The 25,204-nt window shown below is 40.9% G+C and overlaps 1 long non-coding RNA gene across 1 annotated transcript; it reads right to left on the bottom strand.

Annotated features, from left to right (window-relative positions):
- Positions 1-196: 196 nt before the first annotated feature.
- On the bottom strand, positions 197-23,682 carry LOC137166481 (uncharacterized). The gene is made up of 3 exons (XR_010923708.1): positions 23,565-23,682; positions 5,878-5,928; positions 197-542 (listed from the first exon to the last, which is right to left on the bottom strand). It is a non-coding gene; the product is annotated as an uncharacterized lncRNA (long non-coding RNA).
- Positions 23,683-25,204: the final 1,522 nt, after the last annotated feature.

The following is a 25,204-nucleotide window of genomic DNA, read 5'->3' as shown; positions in this document are numbered from 1 at the left end:
ATTTTCTATTCATGTTTCTAATCTCTATAACTGCCTTGATATTTGTTTATTTTGACTGGTCCTCTTCATTAGTATTATCTGCAAATTTCATGAAAGCACTGTTTATTTCCTCTCCCTGTTCATTAATTAAGACATTTAATATGACTGTTCCTAACAGATAGCCCAAATGCTATTTATCATTACCATTTTCATACTGTACTCTAGCCAGTTTTCAACCCACATGACTATGTTCCTATTCAAACCAATTTGAATTAATTTTCAATTAGATTTCATAAGGCACTATATAAAATACTTCATTAAATTCCAAGCGTTTTACATCTATCCTAATCCCTTACCTTACCTTACTTGGTATTTCTATCGAAAAAGCAATAACATTTGATTGGAAAGACATGTTTCTTATTACATTTTATACAAAAAAATGATTGTAGTTAATGCACTTGATTACACCCCAGGAAAGCTGGATCCTGCTCCTGGATCTGCCACAGACTTCGTATGTGTCTTTAAACAAGACACCTGAATCTTGCCATTCATCAGTCCCCCACCTGTAAAATGGAGATAATGGTTATTCCTTATCTCACCAGGATACTATGAGATAAATCCATTAATGTTTGTCAGAGGTTCAGATACCATGATGATCAATCAGTGCCAGTGAAAGTCATACAAGTACCCATATTGACCTCACTTTCTAGCTAGAATAAGACCTTGTTTGCACATAGAAGCTGCACCAGTTTCACTAAAATTGGTTAATAACTGATTTAGTTAAGCCAATATAAACTCCTATGTTGACACCAGAATGGTCGGCTCTTGCTGGAATCATCAGTTAGTGTTTGGGGGGGGGCAGTCCCTTCTTAATGCAGAGGTGGGTGAGTAGGGGAGCCCCAGCCCTCCCACTCCAATAGGCTCCGGCCCAAGGCCCTGTGAGTGAGGGTTACCAAACATCTGGCATCCAAAAGCTCCTGATGGCTGCCCTCCCTGGACCACTTCCTACCCTCCCCCCCCCCTTGTCCAAGCTTTGCAGTCTCTAGCACAAAGGTGAGGACAAAAACGGGTACTAACTGCACCTTCAGTCTGCCTGGGCCCAGCTGGTTGAAGCCCTCTCTTGGAGCAAGATGAGGAATGGCATTTGAAATTCCCTACAGTCTGGACTCAAAGAAAAAAGACCACATGCCAGTGGGCGATAGCCAGGGTGTTCTGGAAACCCTGGGGTAAATATCTGGGAGGGTTTAATTTCCTGCAGCCACCCGTTTACAAATATGCAAAAAAAAATCACCCTTCCCTTGTGGAAACTGTTGAAAAAGAAAACTCAATGAGAATGGGGACTGGAGCAGGAATCTGCCGTAAGCACTTTGAAACAGGAAAGCTCTGACAGCTCCGGCTCTAGTTTCCTGATGAATCAAAGCCTTTTGTTATTTTCCTGGCAGCCAATAAGGTAGTGATGGCCGCCATGCTGTTACAAAATAATGAGGAAGGCAAATTGGTACCCATGGCATACGAATCCAAAAAGCTGCAAGGAGCTGAGTTGAATTTTGATCCCTGTGAACGGGAATGCCTAGCAGCTGTCTGAGCAGTGCAGTTTTTTGAGCCACTTACTGGCAATGCACCGATTACTATTCAAAGTACTCACACCCCACTGAAGTACATTTTGTCTCGAAACCTGATGGGAGGAAGTTTCCAACACCCGAATGGCTCAGTGGACTCTGACTCTGGTAAACAGGGGAGTCACAACTGATCCTGTGTCCAAGCCTGATATGCTAACCTACGCCCTAATTGAAAAAGAAACAAAACATGAATGCCCTGAGGTTACACTAGAAAAGAGAATTGCTTGGATGCAGGCTCCCCCCCTTAGAAGAATTAGACAGAGCAGGCCAGGAAGCACACATTTGGTTTACAGACAGGCGTTCTATGGTAATCCAAGGCAAGCGGTGGATTAAATATGCTTGCTATAAACTTGGAGGAGGAAATTCTCCAGGGGTTTTTAGATCATGGCTCCACACAGCACACTGAGTTGCATGCAATATACCAAGTTTTAAGGCAATACGAGAACTCCCCCTGATCTGTATACATTTATGTTGACAGTGACTTTTGTGTAAAGGGGGTGCAATACTGGATGTATGATCAGCAAAGGAATGATTGGAAGGGGGTGGATGGGAAAGAGATCACATATCTGGAGGAATGGAAGTGGACCTATGCATGGGTAATGACTCACTGGACCAGCTAAAAATCAAGCATGTTAAAGCACATGGCAAGGGTTCCACTGCTGAGACTATGCGTTCCCCTGGCAATATGACTTATCAGTCATAACCCGGAGCCAGCAGTGGGCTGTGACGGGCACCGCATTCCCAGACACAAAGTGTACCCTTCAAAAAACTGAAAGGCAGGAGCTTATCAATGCGGCCCACCAATTCATGCATGAAGAGGTAAAAGGGACCCTAAGGAGGCTAAAACAGGTCGCAGAGTGGGAACACATGAAGGATGGAGTGGAAACCTGGGTCCGGAATTGCATACAATGTGCCAAAGATAAAGCCTGCTCCTCCCATCATCAGTCAATAATGCATCAGGGACAGCTTGGACCGTGGCACAGGATTCAGATTGATTTCATTGACAAAACACCTAGGAGTTAAGAAGGTTTTCAATATTTGCTGGTAATCATATATTCCTTTTAAGGAAGGGTAGAGACTTTTCTTACCAGAAACAAACAGTGCCAAAACTGCTGCTAAGAAATTGTTTACTGAAGTGGTGTTTTGATCTGGGACTCCCGAGGTCATTGACTCAGACAATGGAGGCCTGTTTGTGGGGGAAGATATTCACCACTGTGCTAAGTGCCCTGGGAATTACACAGAAATTCCATATCCCTTATAGACCACAATTCTCAGGGCAAGTAGAAAGAATGAATCACACCATTAAGGAAGCACTATGTAAAGTGGTGGATAACACTGATAAGAACTAGCCTAAGAAACTGCCTTTAATTTTAGCTGCTATTCGCAACAGTGATCTAAGATCCAGCCATCCCAGATTCTTTTTGGGCAAGCAATGAGATTAATGATTAATATGGAACAGATCAGTGATCAGCACAAGTACAATCCTGCTGCAACACACACCAACTACTTTCAGTGACTGAAGCAATTACAGGAAGACAAAACCACCCTACAGTACAGGGTGAACCAGGCCATTGAGCAAATGAACAAGAAGATGCCTCAGCAAAAAGCCACTGACACATCACTCTGGGAAACTGCAGACCAGGTGATGTACCTGATACTGAGTAAAGAGGATCATGCCCTTGAATCTAAGTGGATTGGTCCCTACTCCATAGTGGACTGATTGAGCCCACTACTGTATTGTATTGGCAAAGACAGTAAGCTGAAATGGGTACATGTCTCTCAGATCAAATTGTTTTCCTAAATAACTGTTTGATTATTTTACAAGAATATTTGCATTCCAAGGAGCTTGCATGCATCCCACAGTCCCAGATTTGTGGAGATTTTGGCTCAGTTTCGCCACTATCCTTGTGGGGTGTATTGGTATTTGGTTTTGGTTTTGTTGTTGCCCAGGCACAAACAACTCTAGTTTACAAGAGCGTTTTATAGGGAAACCATGCCTGGAACCAATCGAAGATGATGAGATAGCAGTATAAAATGTGGCAGTCCCTAATTCTGGAAATATTTTTCTTCAAAACAATAGAAGCTGTCGTAAGAAAAGACTTGGCCATTCTCACAGGCAGGCAACCCCTGGGGAATGAGTCAATCACCAACGACAATCAATTCTGGACCCCCGTCCATCGAGCCAATGATTCAAATAGGCTGGTAATGATATTCTGCCTGCAGAACATTTTTGGGGGGAGAGGGGGAGAGAGAGTGTGTGTGTGTGTGCATGCGCAATTGCTTTCTGAAATTTCTGTATTCACAATAAACGCGGCTGTGGTGGGGCAGGTAGCCCACCCTGGCAGAGAATGGGTTAATAGAGCCCTAGTGAGGCTGTGGGGGTAGCAGCCAATCAGAAGGGCCAAGGGGGAAGCAGCCAATCGGGGCCAGGCAGACCCATATAAGAAGGGCTACTAGCCAGAGGGAGGGGCAGTCAGTCACCCTCAATAACTCAGAGGGAGAAGGCTGGCTAGCCTGCAGAATGATGCAGGCTCAACCCTGGATAGAGTAGTGGCTGGCTCCAGGGAAGAAGCTCCGAAGCAAGGGCAGGGGTGGACTGCAAGGCAAGCTCCAGGGGAGGATCAACCTCTGGTCCCTGGAGTAAGAGCCGGACAAAGTTGGGAGGACTGACTCCATACAGGGAGCAGCCAGGCCCTTAAGTAAGGGCTGACTCTGGACTGCCATGGCCACTGATGGTGGCTAAGGACTATTGAAAGGGCGCAGCAGCCACCAGAGCGATTCCCTGGGACAGCCAGCAGGAGGCACCACGTTGGTGAGCAGGGACCTGTTACAGCGGTGTATTGCCTTGTCCCCCTGAATAAGGTCCTGCTGTTTATTTCATTTATAAATATAAAAACATTAGATCTAATATTTCATAACTCAGGCCACTCAACCCTCTCTTGTCCTGTAGCTATGTGTTAGATACAATTTGCCATAACTAATCTCAGCATCTTTAGTCTCTGTACTAATACTAGCCTGCCACAGTTTTCTTCTCTGAAAGCTCGAGAGATTCTCATGTCATCCAGCCTCCTATGAAAATAGCTGCTAGCCTAAAACCCAGCAAGTGTACCCCATGCTGGGGTACCTGATGGCAAGGCCAGTCATACTGTCTGGATGTGGAAAAATCTGGGATAATTAGAGAACTCCCAGAATTCCCTTCAGCTCCCTTCACGAGATAGGGTAATCATTTTGGAAGTTACCCAAAAACCCAGCTCCTTGCAACAATATTGGGGACTATAGCTCCAGAATGTTACTGGTGCAACCACTCTTTTAGGTCACATAGGACACCTGTAATAATTCTGGCAGACGCAACATAAACGTTTTTTCCAAAACACTTCAAAGGACAAGTGATACACACTCCCCTTCCTTGAATTCTAGTTCCCAATAGTGGTTTCTTTTTTCCTTCTCCGATTGCAAAGGCTGAGGCTCAAAATTTTCAAACACTTACATGGACTTCATATTTTTCCATGTTATTTTGTAAACTGAATCAAAATTTATTGTGTGATGGTAATTACCATTAAAATCTTTACAACATTTTTTCTATATAACTATTACCCTGCTATACACAATAAGTCCTACATGGGAGTAGTCATGAATACCACAGCAAGCTTTTATGACTCTTAAAGGCACTTGTATAGATTTTAGTGGTGACCACCACACTTGATTAATTTAACGATGAATACATTTCTTCTCACTTGTGAGGCTTAATGAATGATATTGCTACTATTCCCATGATGAGTCATAGTGCAGAACTCAGTCTGTATTATTGATTAATATACTATTTTACATTTCTTATGAATAAATATACTTCTGAATAAATAAATACTGGCTGGTTCTGCTTCTATTGATACCAATTTCTTCATAGTAATTACTTTAACTCTTAATGGTGTTTAATGAAGTTACAAAGTCTATTCAGAGTAGTGTATTCTTAGGTTTTAAAATCTTTAATAAATGTAGTTAGTATTAATTTCAGAGGCAGATGAATATGATTGATTTAGAACTGACCTGAATGAACATCAGCTAAACCCAGGATGTGAACAAAAGCTGAAACATTTTGAAGCGAGGTCTTCTCTTCTACTGGTGTTGATGATGCTGCAGAAACCAGCAGCTGTGTCAGACTCTCTGCTGTGCAGTGAACACCTATAACTGGGAACCTTGTACTATCTCACAAGCCGTGCATTCTGAGGAATCCCTGACAGTGTGAAACATTTAGGCCCTGATCCTGCAAAGATTTACTCACCTGCTTAACTTCATGTGAGTAGTGCCATTGTTTTTAATGGAGACATCAAGACTGAAAGGAAAAAGAATAAGGAAAGCTCAGTAATGGCATTAGTCAGTCTGATTCCTTCCAGTACATACTGTAGATCAGTTCATACATTCATTTGTCTGGAGAATGGATTGTTATGTTTGGTTTGAAGTCTACAGTGTCAAGAACATGAACTGTTTGGCTCTGCTTCTGGTTTTCTATTACTTCTGGGAATAGCATGCTATGTACCTGTGTCAATTAGAGCAAGACAAAATGAGTTCAACTGTCAAAATCAAACCTCTTTTCATTCATTTACCATGCAGATGGTATGTGTTGTAGTTACTAAATCGTGGATTAACTGATATCTTCACAACAGATTAGAAACAATTGATGCTTAGGTATCCCAGTGATAGTCATCATCAAAATAACCTGACTGATGGAATTAAGCTGATCAGATAGTGAGGGATGGAAGGATTTTTTTTTTTTTAAATCTTAAATATGTCAGTTGCTTGTGTAGTTTGTCAGATGGTGTAGAGTAATGAATATTTCATGAATAAATGTCTCGTGGCTCTGAATACAAAAAACAAAGTTAAACCATAATCATTTAGACCAGCTTCACAACATGTTGACTGAAGGAAATCTAGGTGCTGTGAGAATGAGGTACAGATGCCTTCAGGTATCTAAAAACAGAGCATACCAAATATAGCCTCTCCAAAAAAGAATGGGGGAAGTTAAAGGGCCAATTTTTTTTGTTTTTTAAATGTCTCTAAGGAACAAGTCCTACCACACCCAGAGCTGTGAAAGCAAGCAGGGAAGATGTGTTTTCTGCAGCAGAAATCCTGCTGGTCAGAGCAAGATTTGACAGGACAGACTTAAAAGACACATAGCAAGAATTATGGCTGTTGCTGCTTTGAAAAGGTGTAGTATACATCCCAGGCCAGAGCATGCCATTGCCTGCAGCATAAGAACTGAATGGCTGACCACCAAGCCCGCCAACAGGAATTCCAGGCCCAGGGCAGAATAGTCCTGCCCCTCCCCTTCCGCTCATAGCCCCGCCCCCACCCCTCTCACCACTGCATCCCTCCCCTGTCGCATGGCTCAGTCCCCCTCCTCTCTTCCACACTCCCCCTTCCCCCAGATGGCAAGCAATGGTGGGGGGCTGAGCAATGTGGCTGTGGGGAGGCCACGCAGGGAATGTGAAAGAGAGGAGGGGGACAAAGCAGGGAGGTGAGCTGATAGGAAGAGATGTGGTGGTGCACAGGGCGGGAGCAGGGCCTGGGGCTGAGTGGGGGTGAACTTTGGGCCAGGGACACAGGTGGAAGAGGTGGGACAGGGAGCTAGCTAGCTTCCCTGGGGGAAGCTGTCACCCTGCTGCCTATGGCTCGGGCACCTTTTAAAATCTTTAGGCCCTTTAAAAATCACTGGGCCCTGGCCAATTGCTTCCTTTGCCCTCCGTCCCCTCCCCCTGTTGGTGGACCTGCTGACCACATACCTTGGGGACATGATAAACATGCCAGCACCCTCAGCCAGTCTTCTCTGAAGTGCAAGAGAGACATCCTGACCTTCTATGTAGAGGGTGGAGATGAAGTCACCTTCACCCTGTTACTGTTCACTTACATGGACCTGCCTCAACAACCCTATGGAGGTAGTAAAGTAGTCACACCTCTATTTTACAAATGGGGAATGGAGACACATTAGAGAACCAGATACTTAACGTCTCTAACTGCCAGGTGCTCAGCACTTTTGTAAATTTCCAAGTGACTTGTCAAAAGAAATCTGTGGCAGAGCTGGGAATTGGTCTCCCTGAGTCTCAATCCCATGCCTGTCATTAACAAAACCATCCTTCTTCCAGATCAGCACAGGAGAGAGAGAAAAAGTCCACCCCTCTATTTTTTTTTTTTTTTTTTTTTAAACACAAACACACAACCCCACATACCCCAGAAAGAAAAGACAGATAGGCCAGAGCCACAGAATTCAGATCTACATTTCAAACAATTCAGTATTTTTGCAATGATCCCTGTAAGGAATCAGGTTCATTTCTAATGAGAAACAAAGCAAAGTGGTCTTGCTTTTTCTCATAGATCCAAGGGCTTTCCTCCAATATAATTCTACTGACTTCAGTGGAGTTAATTCTGATTTACTCCAGTGTGGCAGGAGAATCTGACCCATCGCTTCTATTTCACAGGAAATTGTGCACAAACTGGCAGTATCAAAAAAACAAACTCATACACAACACTTCCCTTAAATACTGTAAATGGTTTTTAAGATGTCACCCATATTTTTGTTTAAAAGGTAAATAAAACAAACAGTTATCACTAGCTACTAGTGATCAGTTACATGTACTGGGCCACAAAGAATTCCTGCACAGAGGTTGGAGGAGGAGAAGGTGCATTTGCTATAATCAAATGATCAGAGCCATTTGAGTCTTCCACATTACTTGTGGAAGGCATGTGTTGTAGTTGCCATGACCCTGCCACTTGAAGGGGGGTTGTTTTCTTTAATGAATGCATTCTTCTGATTGAAAATGAGGATGAGCCAGGAAATAAACACTTCAACTTGCTATTGAGAGGTGCTCATTCCTCTCTTGCAACTTACTCCCTGTCTACTTATGCAGCCATTTGCCACAATTTAGTTGACTAACTATGGAAAGGGACTAGAGATCCAATCTTGTTTCTTTTGAAGCCAGTGGGAAAAATCATATGACTTTGGGGGAAATAGGATCAGGTCCCAAATTAGTAGTCAAACTTACTCATCTACAGTGAGCCTTAAATAAATGGTATGGAAAATGGCATTTGAAAGAGTTAATCACCATACTCCAGAGCACAGTAGGATATGCTGGACTTGGGAGACAGAATAATGTTTTTTTTTTTCTACTATCTTTAGCAGCCACCTTGCTGACAGCTTTTCTCTCTCCTCAGAGCCCTTCACCACCCCATAGTGTGAAATGTGCTGATTAGTGTCATGGGCAAAGGAAGAAACATACAAGAAGCAGTTCAAAAGAGTCATTCCAGAATCATCTCAGTAATGTACTTAGCTTTTTCTGAACAATTCAGTTGTTTGAAATATGCTCTCTAAATGCAGAATGTCTTGAAACAGAGAACCAAAAGCACTGTTTAGCTAGTCTTCACCACTATGAATTTAGCAGTCAGCAAGAAATCACTCGAGGCAGAGTAACAACTCACAATATTTGTTTTCAATCTTCCAGTAGTGAAGAAGATCGGGAACAAGAACTAGAATTACTATTTTCACTAATGATGAAAGAATCAAGTCATTTGCTCTTACCACCCTTCCCAAAACTTGTGATGGCCTAAAGTCAGTGGAGTTATTCTGCATTTCCACTAATGTATGGCTAGGATATCCACAGAACAAGTTCTTAACATCTCTTAAAAATAATTACAGTATTCTACATAAAAGCCCTAAACCCAGGCTAATTCCTGCATTTACAAGTGGGAGTACCGACATCTAGCTGGTCATATGTCTGGCCCAAGATGCATTTTGCTGATCTATGGCATGGTGAATTGCATTGTTCTGCTTCATGCATGTTCCATACCATTCTGAGCAGGAGCAGTTTGTCTAATCTTCTGCCAGCCAACACTTGCAAGCCAAGGTTTAATATGAGAGCATGCCACAGAACAACTGCTGCCCACTTCTTTGCCTCTCTGCCCAGCTCTACCAAGCTGCTCTCTTTTGATCACATTATTGGCGATAACCAGCAGGGACACAGTTGCTGCTTGATTCCCATAACACACTTTATATGGCCCCATACAGGATTACTGCTTCAATACAGAAGTAGTATTCCTGGGAAAGCAAGGCCTTCTGAAAACACAAGTGTAGCTTTGAAATAATTATGCATTATATGAAAAAAATCATAAACAAGCCTTGAAATGACTCTGATCTTCCTTTCAAAGCACTCAGGTACAAAAAGCAAAGGTGACTTGGACTCATTTTAATGCAAGTAATGCAAAAGTAGCCAATGAATACTAAAAAGACTAGGAGAAATGTTCAGATGATATTAGAATACCTGGAAATGATATGGGCTGAGAGAGTGATGCAAGATGCTGTAGGAAGTTTTTTAAAGGTCCTGGGTTGTAATAAAACTGGAAAAGTTTTCATGACAATTTTTGTCATCAATTAAAATGTGTGTTATTTCATATTACTAAATGTAATACTCTAACTCATTACAAGATGTTATTTGTATTTTTCACTTTAAAGATTCACAGTGTAAGTTACTGTGGATGAAATACATTCAGAAATATTAGGTACCCAAAAAATTCAAATATCTTTATGTATCAGAAAGTTTAAAAGTTTATTTTAATTAGTTTATTTCCAGTATAAAAAATGAATTTGAAGTCTAACCACTTAGAAATGAGTTAAAAGTAGATTCAGGAGCCCGTGTAGTACCTGAAACCACATGACAATTTGTGGTTTCACAATCACAATTTTCTACGATGTATTTGTCTTTTTGATGTGTGGAAGAGTCCCACACAATCAAAAGGCAAGACTGACTATACAGGGAAACAATTAAACAAGTTATATAGAGATTCTGTCAAATGCTGCAATTTAACTCAAATATATTTTTTCCCCTCTACTCTTTCAGTTATACTCCGAAGTTTTACTTGTAGGAACACTAGGTACAACATCATCAGAAGAGTTTAATGTGGCTGGAGGCTGGTGCACTGATTTCTCAGTCCACAAAATATGTCAGGCAGCCTTCAGCCAGTTGCAGTCCCTTCTCCCAAGGGCCACAGTTACGAAAAGTTATAGAGAGACCAAACAGAGCAAAACCAGCAGTAGCAAAACAGACAGCAACAACCAACGGTCTCCACATACAGACCCGTGGTCAGGACTCCAGCTCACACCCAGCTAGCTGAACATCTTAGATTCTTCAGGCACACGAGCGGGAAACAATAAAGAAATTGTATTGCCTGGTTCTGCAGCACTCCAGGGAATGGGGTCCTGAGTGTACAGGAGAAGAAAACAGAGCTCATTTGGAGTGATTTTCTATTTAAAACAGAGTTCCCAGAACAGCTACAGTTCCACTCTGTGGCGAGATCACACTGGGTGAGCATGCTCTACATGCAATCCATGGGGAACCATTTTGAGGAGACAGGCAAATCTGTGATGACACAACAGCCAACAAAGTTCATGAATTGAATGGATTCCTGTTCAGTCTCTGTAATCCTTTATTCTATTTAGGAATAGATTCTGCAGCATTTGATTAATAGACATCTATGGACCTCACCATTATCAGAACAGGAAAAACCATGGGATATGTTGTCATTTCAACCATTATTGTACAGAATAAAAAGGATCTTGAGCAAATTTTGGAGTTATTAATCATTTTGGACCAAATCCTGAAGCCTACACAAAGCCTAAGTATTCAAGCTGTGTACAAGGTATTTCCTGCTGGGTTTGTAAAGCATGAGAAGAAAATCTTCCCATCAAGGCTATGGAGTCAGAGCAGAGCCATGCTGCCTATATACTGTTGCTCTGCACCCCACAAAGAGAGGAATGCGACCAATGGAGTCTCAGTTATCAAATCATCAACCACGGCCTTGTCTTCCCCAAGCACAGACCATTGGACAATGGGAATACCTGCTGAGCATAGCTGTGTTATATGCAGGAAGAGCATACCCTCTGTGTAAGATCCTTACATTCTGTCTCACTGCCAGAGCTAATTTTTGGGGGCAAACAAAGACTACATCTACTTCCCTGCCACCACCCAACATCCTGATTTTTGGGACCTTATAAATAACAAGGCTAACCTCAGTTATTATTTCAAGCAAAATAAAAACTTCTGCCTGCAGTGGCCAGAATCTTGACTGATCAATCAAGTTGTATTTGTGTTCTTCACTTTAATGAGTGTATTATATCTAAGAGCATCTCATATATGCTGGGGAAACGTAACCTAGGGGAGGATGTTCACCTAGACATATCAAAGGAAGGGTTGGGATGGAGGATCTTTGAAAATTTCCAAAGTATTGGAGGTTACTGTCAAGGATTCCTTAAGTGATTTGCAAGATTTGTTAATTCAAAATTTCAAAAACCCTTACCCAGTTCAGAGATTTCTTTGAAATGGACACACAGTGTAGGAAATACACCAGTGACGTTTTAGGAAGAAGTTACAAAGGGTTAGTGAATTTAAGAATAGTTTAATTTGAAAATGCAATGTAGTTGTGTGCTGCAGGCTGTACTAAAATCTGAGGTAATCTACATTGTCATAATGAACACCTTCGGCTCAGCAGGCTCCGAGAACAGCTATCAGAATCTCCAACTGTGCAGGCAATGAGACTTACTCGGGGCATGTCTTTCAGTATGCCACAGAGGATGAGACCTTGAATCATAAGAAGCATGGTCCTTTTAAAAGAGAGAGTTGCTGGGATGGAAGATTTTGTTTAACCAATAAACTGTAACTAAGAGCTCTGACCTATCTCACCTATGCTTTCCAGTTTTAATCTAGCTAAATTTCATTCTGCTATACCATTTTGTGATTTTCCCTTTGTCATCAATCCCATGCTAAGTAAGCATTGATTTACTTATGTTATCTGGAAGTATTTATAGGAACCATTTGAGGACAAAATTTGTAGGACACTCCTGAAGAGAGAATATGATCTGACCTCAACGGAGAATAAGTCAATGTAAGATTTTGAGCACTCAGACAGATAAAGGTGAGGGTCCTGTGGGGTTCTTCCCTAAAAGATATAGTAGGATGTTGGCAGACTGGCATCAGAAGGGGGAGAATCATATTATCCAACGAGTGCAGGACATAGCTTGAAAACAAACTAATTGCTAGGGCTGAGAGGTTTGGCATGGTAATTTCAGGAGGAAGAGTGGTATCATTATACTTTAAAAAAAAAAAAAAAAAAAAAAAAAAACTTTCTCCTAAAGACATTAGTACTTAGCATTGGAACTAATGAAATCCATGGACACCCCTATGGGAAGTGGATTGCTGTCTGAGCTGTAACCAATAGTCCCAGGACCACCTTCATTGTCTCCCATCCAATGGCAATCTGGCGGTAGTTGCTTTGGTTCCTCTGCTGAGCAGTAGTCTCTGACCTCTAGAAAAGATCTCAGTATTATTAAAGGCTATGTTCTCTAGTAGAATAATCTATAGAACAAAGATCTCCTGCATTCTAATCCCAGATCTGTCAGTGACTCCCTCTGTGACCATGGCCAACTCACTTAAGATTTTCTCCAGCTAGAATATGGAGTTAATTATCCTATAGGAGTAATGTAATTAATATATTTTATACTACCCAGTATAGTGCTTTACAAATGATTCATGTTTGTGAGGCAGGCATGCTGGTGATGGAGGCCACAATCTTTATCCAGACAGACAGGAATGCTTATAAGGAAGCATTACATATTATGATAGAGAGAAGGGTAGGTGGACTTTGGAGAGACAATGATTTCAAACGGGAGCAAGAGGGACAGAGATAGGAATTCAGAGAGCAAGGTAGCAGAGAACCCAAAAAACCATGCAAATGGGAAGAGACAAGATAGGGAACAGCCAGGATGACAGAGGATGGAGTTTTGTGGGCCCAATTTGCAATGAAGTCAACAGCACATTACAAAATCAGGCCCTGTGAAAGGGAAAGAATAGAGGAAATACATTCATTTTTTTTCTCTGAAAAGCAATGAGAAATTCATAGAACAGACACAAAAAAAGTAAAAAAAAATGGAATTTGGGATTTAGGAAGCAAGAGACTCAGAACTATCAAGTTAGTGAATTTGATTTATGCTCCTTTATTTTATTGTAGTTCAAAGAGGTATGAGAAAGGGATGGAATGGTGATTTAGAGTGCTTATGATTTGAATATTCCTACTTATTCTGGATTCCATAACCTAACTAGAGGAAGTCAAAGAAAATGAAGTTTACAAGCAAAGACACTTAATAAATGGTCCAAATCAGCCAAGGCTCCTGGTTTTGTATGTGTTAGTGTTGGCTATTTATGTTAGATTAACATTTCTGATTAATAATGGAGAAGCCATTAACCCCAAATTCACCAGAATGTAGACAAACACCTCTGGCATTTAATGGCTAGTTGCTGGACAATCTGAAATTAATCAGCAGTCAGTTGAGTTCCAAAAACTGAATGCATGACCACAGATGGGAATAGTACTTTGGATGGTAGCCTAAGCAGTGTGGAATCAAAAATTCAGACAGGATGCCTTAGACTGGAAACTATGATAGAAATGCTAAATTCAGGAAGGATGTCTTAGAACTACAATAGAAATGCAAAAATCATTGGTCTATGTTGTAAGACGTTAACTACCTTCGTAACTGCACCCAGCCATATCCTGTTAAATAGATAGCAAGTGACTGCATGTGACTCGGGACTCACTGGCACCAAAGAATCACCGGAACATGCTGGCACCATGAGACTCCCACTGTGTGTTATAAGTACCCCAGGTGCGGTAAATGACCTGTTAAGTATCAAAAACTCCACTGTACGATCAATATGTAAAAAGGAATCTTAAAAAAACCTATATAAGCTCTCTGTATTTTGCACTAAGGTGAAGTTCCAGCGATCAGCACAGGGACGTGCTGTCTGGGCTTCCCTATAGCTATAGCTGCCTGTGTGTATGTCACAAATAAAGTTCTGCTCGATCCAACTCTAAAAGAGAAGCTGCATGATCTTCTCCATGACAGCAGAGAGGTCAGGGCAATAAGAATAGCAGAAAAAGTGCTCTATTACCACTAGGAGTGATTTTTCAGGATTGAACAACGGTGGCAGTGTAAGGTGGGGAAGCCTATACCGTTTCTCCCCATCCTGCACATATCTTCTGACTAAAAAGAGAACTTAGGTTCTTACTTTCAAGCTGACACCTTTCAAAAGACCTAATATTTTTAAATGTGTAGAAAAATGGGATTTAAAAAAAAAATAATGGAAAGAATTTTCCTTAGGTTGTACAGAGGCCAAGTCATAGTCTGACTCACAAGCCAAAAGGAATTTATAATGTACATATAACTTGGTCCAACTTCTATGGAAGACAATGGGAGCATTTATTGAGAGCTGGATCACACCCGTAGCTGGGATGGATGCTAAATGGTCCATATTGTTCCTAATAGAAGGATTTATGGGTAGTAGTAGTAATGAGCATTTACACAACTATTATTTACATTTTCAAAGAGCTGTACAAACATTAGTTAATTAATCCTCACAACAGCCCTGCTAGGTAGGAAAGTAATTGCCTATGGAAAGAACCTAGAGATTCTCCATTTAACCTGGTCTCATGCTTTGAGTTTCCACAGATTTCTAAATTGCCTCTCTGCTGGAAAATCATTTTGGTAATGACTGAGTTATAGATTTATTTTACTTCATTTATAAAGGTGAATGAAACTTTTAAAAATAGTCTGTCCTTTTATTCTTGTGGATAGGTACTTTGAATTCCTTTGTAAACCAAGGCTATTACATTTTCAGTGCATCTGAGCTAACAAACACTCCAGCAATCTTGTGGCAGTTAGTCACTCTTTTCACTTCTTGGTGCTGTTGCAATCCTAACTATGAAACTGGGATAAACATTTCTCTCCGTACAATCAATTGAGCCAGAGTTGATTAACAGCTGCCTAAGCTGTTATTTTTCTATATCCCTTCTAGTAGAAAAGAGTATCCATCATTGTATTTGTAGAAAGTCAATGCTGCAGCTTCCTCACTGAGAAGGAAAAAAAATAAGCAGGAATAGGAGGATTTTCTTTAAAAAAATTAACTACCTTGGGAAGATATTCAGTTACCTACACACAAACATAGCTTGTTTCCAATCCAGAGAAAAAAATTCCAGTGAATAATCAATGACTTCTAGCTTTCTCTGAGCAGGGGTCTCATGCCTAATGTGTTTTAGGTGCTTAGAAACAATGGTGATGGGCACAGCACAAAAACCCTTGGGTCAAATTCTCTGCTGATGTAAATTGTTGCAGCTCCAATGAACTTTGGTAGGTTAGGATGCAATGGATTGGCTTCAATGGAGCTGTGTCAGTTTGCACCTGCAAAGAATTTGGCCCTAGATAAGACAGAATTGAATGGACAACATTTACAAGCTTGTGCAATGATTCATATTACTTTAGTGTGTAGGAACCTCACTCATGGACAAAGACCCCATTGTACTAGGTACTGTACAAACACGTTTTCACTTTTGTCACTTACATGTAGATTTAATACAAACTGCTCCCTCAGCCATGCAGCCTCAGAGATAGGGACCTGGACCAGCAGGGGGAAAGTAACTGTATGACCCCCCTTAAAAGTTGACATTGCTGGATAATTCCCAGATGTGTTACTTAATAAAGCTGCCATCTAGTTAAACCACATTCATGGTGTCTTGCCTTCCTTCCTGCAGTGTCCAGGACAATGAAACCGCTTCAATTAAGTGCATTAAAAATACAAGCTAATATGAAGTTATTACTCAAAGATTATTCCTACTTAGCTGTTTGCTGAGGGTCAAATCCTACAACTCTTATTGAGTTCTAATTCACGTAAGACTCCCATGAAAGTTAATATCAGGTTTGCATGAGACACTATAGGATTTGAACCTAAAGTCCACATTCCTGCACAAAACTTATATAAAGAAGCTTTGCATGGAGAAAAATTAAACTGAGGTTTAGGGGAATTTTCTTTCCCAAAGCAGAGGCTGCAGGATGAACACTTAAGCAGCTGCATCACAGCATTAGCCAACTTCCCAAACTCCTTACATGAGGATTAATTAGTTAGTTTTAGCAGTATATAGAGCCACTGACCCTCACCCTATCATTGCCCAGTCCATTCCTGTGATCCCACGGAAAGAGCTGCTCTATTCCTGTTCCCTTTATGGCCTCTCCACTTCCCTTCCCTCTCACCTGGTTGTTCTGCTGTGCTTTGGCTCTTCTGCAGCAGGACTAGAAGATTGCCTTCCACAAAGGCAGGTAATACAAATAAGGGGATGAACTGGATAACTTGTTTCCTTCTGATCACCATGAATTTATGTCAAATCCCTTATGGAGAAGTTCCAAAAGCAGTTAGTTGGGAATAACAACCTTTCTACTGAATGTTTAGGCTCTTTAAATTGATCCAGAGATTTCTAAGGTAGGGATATAGTGCCATATTCCTTTAAAGACTTAACAATTCTGTATAGAAAGGCTACCATTCTCCATTGATTGTTAGGATTTGATGGAAATTACTCTATTTAAATTCTGCAAGGCCTTCTTGGCCTCATAGCTAAATTGCAGAGGATTCTTTCCACAAGGTATATCTAATTAAAGAAATAACATTACTTCAAGCACCAGTGTGCCACATGTCATAATGGCAGTTTTATTGCTACACTGCTAAAAGGCTCTGTTTCAAGAATTCAAAGAAAAGAAACATGAATTAAATCAGCTTTCATTATTTTCTTACATATATAGCTGCATTATCTGTGCCGTGCCAGAGTGTGATACCCTTATCCACGCATTAAATAATAGAACCTTACATTACACAAAGTCCTACTAAAGTCAATGGAGTAAAGCAACATACTCATGGAGTAAGGTTGAATAAAGGTATGAGAGTCTGGCCCTATATTTTAAGTTACACTAAGAAACACAGACTAACTAACTACTTGGTGAGATCCTAGCACCAACAACAGTTTAATGAAATATAAGTACTGTTCAGACTGATTGCTGAGAAAGTGGGGAAGGATAATTAATTGGTTTTTATTTTCATTTCACAGGTAGTGTAATTACCTGGTGTTTTTAAGTGCTCATTCTACTTCTTCATTTGTTTCCTTTTCATATAGCAAATAGCTTGGTAATGAGAAATGAAAAGGAAGAAATAGTTACCCACTGAGCTATTCAATTTGAGGCTGTTACCGAACAGAATCATAACAATGATAATGGCTTTGATTAAAAATGATAAAGGGACACATTCTGCTCTCAGTTTACACCAGTGGAACAGAGCAGAGTTGGTTCAAAATCCTGTTGCGCACATGTGGCTGAAGTAGGGGTCACACCTTCAATGCAGAGGTCCAAGAACTGAAAGGATGGCCCCTTGTTTCCTAATGTCTGCGGTTGTGCTTGGTTTGGAGTTCATGCCACAGCTCCTTCCTAACGACAGCAGTTTCCACCATCCTGCCCCCAACCCTCATAGTTCCAGACAAACAACCATGACTTGAAAGCCATAGATTTTAGTTTAATTTTTTCCCACCCACTGGTTTTTCTGTGGGACAGTATCCTAGGGCCTGTCATTTCTGTTTACCTTGACCCATTAGAAAGACCAACCACATTAAGATTGTACAATAAAGAGCCTTTTCTCATTGTTTCTTATTGACAATTACGATTTGCTAGAGGCTATACAGCTTCATCATGAAAGCGACAATATTTATGAATGTGCAGCTTTGCTATGAAAGTACTGTACTCTGTCAAAGATCATTCATGATACTTTAAAAAAAAAAAATGCAAACGGCAAGAAATACTTTTCCTGTCAATTTGTCAAATGAGAAGAGGACAGTTATTTTTCCCCTCCTCTGTTTAATGGGACTGAAACAAACATGGCTCTGTTTGCTTATGTCTGATTTTGTACTACCCCTCTACAGTGTGTAGGGCTCAACTTTCAGCCCCGACCTGCGTTAGGAAGAGGAGAACTATAGCTCAGGATTCATCTGAAGTGAATACAACCCTGAGAATAGGGTTTGTTAGTGCTGCCAAGCCATCAAAGGGAGTGATGCATTATTTCTGAAAATAAACACAGCCCTGGTTTTGCCCCCATTGCTGGACATCCCTAGAGTGGTATGTTTGGACCCTATGCTGGCTGGTCCCATCCTCTTGGTCACTGGGTAGACTTTTAGCCAGCAACAGTCTCTGACTTCAGCCTCACTAGCCCACTTATTTGGCACAGACTCTCTGATAACCCTCCCCAGAACTGCAGCCCAGCTGCCGTAAGCCTCCAGGACCAATGCTAACTCAACAAGACACCCCTATAGCTTACACACACCCTTTCCCTGAGCTTCACCATTAAAGTTTAATGCTTGTGGGACTCTTGGTAGTTGAAGCAAATAAACAGGCTTTGCAGGAGGATGTTTAAATATCACTCTTTGGACAGCACAAGAGAGATCCAGATAAAACAACACCTGCATGCCATTCCCTGCCTCAGTTGCTCACCCTTCAAGCAGGCTTTGGAATTTAGGTCAGTGTCTGTTCAGAGGTCCAGTACCCCTCTGCTGAACCAGTCTTCTCTAGCTCAGGGATTTTCCTCCAAAATATATACTCATTCTGACTTGTGAAGTCACCTTCCATCAGCTTTGGGTGGTCCTGAAATCACCAGGTCCTGTCTCCCTCCTAAAACCTTCCCGTCTGTTCCTCTCTCACTCTCTGTAAGCCCTGGTCTACACTACAAACTTAAGTAATTGTAACTGTCACTGACCCTTGAGCAACACAGTTATACCAACCAAATGCCTGGTATAGACAGTGCTATGTCAACACACCTCTCGTGGAGATGGAGTACCTATGCCAACAGGAGAGGCCCTCTTCAGTAAGCACTATAGTGCGTCAGCTGCACTGGGGCAGCACTGTACGTGTAGACAAGCCGAGTCTCTCCTCAACTTCTCAGCCTGTGTTTTTAAACACCTCCTTTGACACTTGTCTTTGTTGCCTTCTGGGATTTTCCATTCCTTACAGCCCTAGCTTTCTGTAGACAAGCTGGAGAGGACTGGTTTCACTTAGGATGCAGCCATCCCACTGTCATATTTGGGCAAGATCTATTCAGGTGTTGGCTTTGACTCTGTCTCCTTATCACAACGATAGAGTAAAGCTAATAAGGGTTTAAACATACCGAGGTCAATCTCAAACAGAATTCATAAGTTGAATCTAGACACATTTCACCAAATCACACACAAATGTCTTTTTTTTTTTTTTTTTTTAATTTAAAACAGAATGTAGGGATTTTTCCTTGAGGTTGTGTTTTGTTTTTAGACTTCCCAGACTAAACATTACATCCCAGTTCTCCCTGTCCAGGAAGGAGAGTCATTTTTTTATTCTGTTTCATCATAAAACCTCACAAAACAGTTTTTATTCCATGGGAGGCATTTTTCTCCTCCAAAGATGTGTTTATTTTAAAAATTCTAATATGCTGTCTGATATCTTGACAGAACTTGAATGGGAGACCCCTAAAATTAATTTTGCTTAAGAAAAGATAAAGGAAAGCTTTGCAAAACATAGTTTAATTTTTTTTTAAATAAATGAAAATATTAAGTAGGAATGCTATTTGTTCATTTAATCATATCTCAATATAAATTAGATAATAAACAAAATGAAATTAGTTAAGTCATTGACCAAGCTGATCAAAATGCACAAGGGAAACAAGAAGAAGAAATTTTAAATATTTTTAGGTTTAAATATAAAAATGTTATTTATAACATGGGAGAGAATTTTTTAAAGATATGATTTTAAAATATCTTCTGAGTGTCTCCTTATCCTGCCATCATATCAACCTGACGTCCATTAAAATTAAAGGAGACAGCATAATCTGGGATTGAATGAAGCTCACCAAGTTTTCCATCAGCCCTTGTTGCTATACATTGTGCATAGTACATTCTATTCCTTTCAGCTGTCTCCATACATTAGCCACATATCTTGCCATTCATTGATTCTGTAAATTTATGACTGCAAACATCTAATCCCTGATTTAGTCATTGTACCCTGGAGCATGCCATGATATTTGCATTCCCAGATGTTCAGCTCAGACTATGAATTTGATCATATGGGAGGAGATATATTTGTGAGTTTTCATACCAAAAGGCTCTTTATTCAGAGAATGCACGAGCATGTTTTCCTATTTTTCATCTTTCAGGTGATGTTAATAACTTGTGTCAGAGGAATATAAAGTCACAAGAAGAAACAGTATAATTCAGAGAGCTTTTGGAATTCTAAAACTGTATTAGATACCTTGATAAATCTGGTGGCATGTTACAGGTCAATGAAAAGGAGAATGGAAACAGGTGCTGGTTGCAGCCTACCCTTACTAGTGATAATCTTTAAACTAGACACAGAAACCACCTTTTCCCTTCTCAGACACTAGCCAAACTAGCAACATTTACAGGGCCAGATCCTGAGCTAGTGCAAATAAGCATAGATCCACTGACTTCAGAGGAGAGACACCAATTTACATCAGCTGAGGATTTAGTCCAGAGCTTTTCCACAATCCTTCAGTGCCCACCAAAAATATCAGAATATTCACCAAGTTTAGAGTGCCTGAGAACTAATAAGTCTGTCTAGAAACTTGATATCTTCCTGAAAATCTAACTATTGAGAATAATATGCGGTCCCAATTCACATGTTCAAATTTTGTTGAGAGTGGGAAATCTGTGTGCAGAGGACAATATACAGCAAGATACAGATTACAGAATGTATAATGCAAAACACAGGAAATTTGAAACTTTTTTCCTCTTATCCCATAAGGAATTTGAAATCCTCATTCAGAACTGATTTTACTGGTACTACACTTTTTTGATACTACTTTTTTGATACTACATACCTTGCCGTGTGTTTATTCTGTATAGATCTCTCCAAATGGCAGCACCTCTGCACTTGGGATAAGATTCCAGCTGAAGAGATTCAGGCAAAGCACAGATTTTACTGGCTGTTGTAGGGACACTCCCAAAGCACACCATCCTGTAGGGAGTGTGACTGCGGTGCCATGCCCAGTTCCTCTCTTGGCTCTATATTTTTTTCCACACAAGAGAGTTTTCAAATGTTTCCCATCTTTTAGGCTCTGATTTATTACGTCCTCCCGCCCTTCCAGATTCAAAAAATTCCTCTCTCTCAGTTCTCACTTTTCCCACTGAGCAAGGGAGCTCTGCCAGTCCCCCTCCAGTCTGAGGCCCCTCTGGTGAGACATTCCCCCAAGTCTTTTCATAGCCCAGGTCCCTGAACTCAGTTACCTGGGTGATCAGGGTCACCACAGCTATTCTTAGGTGTGTGCTTTAATCCTGACAGGCTTCCCCAGCCTACCATTATGCTAATTCAAGACCAAGAGATTCTTTCTGAAATATCCAATCTGTCATGAAAAGTACAATTAAAATAGCTCCCAAAATTAAAATATCATTTGTCAAACAATTTGCCAAAAGAGCGCCAAAGCGCTAAAAAAAAAAAAAAAAACTCCACACTCCCTGTCTTTCCCTACAGTAGGAACATAGACATTAAAAAAACCCCAAAAACCTGAAGCCTCAAACAAACACCAAATTCTTCTATATCCCCAATTTAATCCCCAACTTTTATCTGTACTGTTTCTGTTTGAGAAACTCAGACAGAGACATCTCACAGTATACTGAGCAGACAACAGATTAAGGCCAGGAAACCCTTCTGCTACCTCCACTTCATGTTTCCCCCTTAGTTTTATCCAGAAGCCAATCAATGGCACCCAGGGTATATCCCTCACGGAGCTCAGAACCCAAAGAATGTGCGAGTTTGTCATCCCCCACACCCAGATCCAGTCATATCAACCCTGATGGGGGGGAACCTCAGAGAGACTGGAGGGAGGGGGCTGCTGGGACCAATGGGGCAAAACTACAGACAGAGAATTCTCCACGCTCCTGAAAAAAAAGGACTCTCTCAGCAGCAGCCCCAACATCATGCTTACTAACTTGCTTTGCGGCACCCTCAGAAACTGGAGCCCATTCCTCCAATGGCCATTTGCTGCTTCGGGGCTTTGCCAGCAACCCAGAATCCACAGCAAAGGCTGCAGATATCATAGTACGAGGCTCAGCCTCCATCTCCTAGTCAGGCTCAGACCCAGAGACCATTGAGTCAGAAACCACAGAACCAGCAATACCATCTCCTCATGGTTGTCAAGGGGGCACTAACGCCCCAGAACCAACATCCACAGACACATCTGGATCCTGTTGGGACCCAGTCTCTGCCACAGCCTCCCCACCCTGTGCTTCATGCTCAGAAACACCCCCTCCCCCCCATTCCCCGGTACAGGGTCACCATTCCCCTCCTGATTAACTGATTAACACAATGAAAGCAGGCCAATTCTCAGCTGCCGACAATGTAGTCACACTCCCCAATCCTATATACTTCAGGGAAACTTAAAACTCTGGAAGAATGGTTTAACATTACATAATCCTTATATAATAAGGAGAAGGCATGCCAGAGCTCTGGGACTTTACAATCCAAAAGACCACTCCTAATAGGGCTAGTGATCTTTCCATAACTTGCCATGTCTCTAGCCAGCTGTTAATTTCCTAGGAGAGGAGGAACATTAGAGATAGTGACTTTAACAGCAAGTGTTGAAAGGGACACTACAGAGACAAACACACTCAGCACCACACTCCCTTCCATAACCAATTGCTGAACAAAGCTAAGTGTGGCAACACCCACAACACTCTTGCTCATGCAGGAGGCATACCTCACATTTTTAAACCCATTCACCTTCCCCACAGCTATAACACACTCCTCCACAGAGGCAGAGTCCGCAGGCAAAAACTGCAACCTATGTCTAGGGGTTAAACCCTCAGAATCCACAACAAACTAAGGTCTGTCCTCTCAGAGGGCAGACAAAAGCCTGCTAAAATAAAATAAAATGTATTGAAATTAACCCCAAACACAAAACTAAACCACCACAAAAAAGCCCTATTTCCCCAGAAAGAAACCCCAACAAAGCACTCCCAAACATTCCCACAGTCCTCAGAGAGAGAGTTATGAACAGAGAAATGCTCACTAGATTTTCATGAATGTTTTACCAGTGTATTTTCCTTGCTTGATGCTGTCTGCCAAGTGTTTATTTCCACTCCATGTATTGCTCTAGTTCAGTATTCTCACCCTATTTACCATTGTAGGCCACATACACAGCTGTCTATGTGTTATGTGGGCTAAAGCCACACAATGTATATACTATCTGTGTGGCCTTGAGACTGTCACATGGCCCACAGCTGTGTGCTGATTGGGCTGCAAGTGGCCCATGGGCCACAGGTTGAGAACCACTGCTCCAGTTGAAGGAAAACACTGACACATTGTATCCATTTTCTCACACTCTTCACTGTTTTCCAATAAATGAAATGATTTTCCAATCTAGGATTTTCTAAAAGAGAAACTCGCTTGGGAATTAACAGATTATCTGAAGAAGAAGTGTTAGACTCTTGCATCCCAGAGGCAAATATGCCTTTTTTCCTGCCAGTCACATTGTCTTTTCTTTTCTTTAATTACAAAACAATACTTTGATGAACCTTCCTTTTGTTTTGTTTGATCCCCGGAGAAATAGTATTCAATTATGCAGTCAAAGTGTTTTTGGCATAGAGTTTGTTTGTCAGACACAAGGAAACATAGAAGATCAAATCAATCAACAAGCTCAGCCTGATAATGTTAATGATGAATTAAACATGTGCTCTCTTTCAGAAGTTAATTTTGTCAGATACATTTATAATTTTCCTAATTCATCATGCTACCTGTTTCTTGTTTGCTTTATTCTAAACCCATAAAAAGTATGTCGATTTTAATGACTGTAGCTTCTAATATTTGTTTCCATGGGGCTGATCATTCCATCATGTCTAACATTCTTTATGAAAAATCCTATAAAATTTAAACACAGGCTAAGAATCCACCTATGTAAATTTTAAACCTATATGTTGTGTTCTAAAGCAGGGATGCAATTCTCTATTAAATTCTGTAGGATTATAAAGCAATTTCCATAGAACCCTATTGCATTTCTGTGTAATATTCTTTTCCACCTACTACATTTTATAGGTATTTTCTATAATAAATATATCATGATCTCCCTTCTGGAAAAGTCGTAGAATTTAGAAGGGATGAAACCCCAAGATTTCTATAATGTTTTAAAAACCCATAGAATTGAATAGAAAATGATATGTTGCTATAGGTTTTTTTTTAAAAAAACTGTGCCATTAGTATCATATAGCAGAGATTTCTCCACTATTGTCCTATATTACATTTAAGAAGTTGGCAAGATTATCATTTTCTGTTATACCAGGACCCTGCTGCATCAAATAAAAGCTACCCACTGAGAGTCAGAAAGACCCAAATCCTCAAGAAGCATTTAGACACCTAACTCCCATTGAAATCAAATATCACTGAATAGTAACTGCTCCTAGAGTCTGGTTAATTGACAAGCAGAGAATTCCAAAAAATATATGAACCAAAGCTTCAGCCTTCTCCCCAGATCAGGTAACTCCTAAGGCTCCTTTACTCCACCGTAAGCCTTCTCTACAAGATTGGCTGCTCTGAGGGGTCCTTCTCTGAGGATCTGTCTGTCCCAGACCCTTGCTCCCTTCTGTGAAAGGCTACCCACTCCCACCCCCATGTTCAAAATTCATGAACCAGACCTTAAAAAAAAAAAACTTAAAAAAATCTCATGATTTTAAGCCAA

This window comes from Emydura macquarii, unplaced genomic scaffold (assembly GCF_026122565.2).
Source record: "Emydura macquarii macquarii isolate MOO-44397 ecotype Brisbane River unplaced genomic scaffold, CSIRO-AGI_Emac_v2 contig_2863, whole genome shotgun sequence".
In the NCBI taxonomy this organism is placed as follows: Eukaryota; Metazoa; Chordata; order Testudines; family Chelidae; genus Emydura; species Emydura macquarii.
This window is presented reverse-complemented; position numbering and strand designations above follow the sequence as displayed.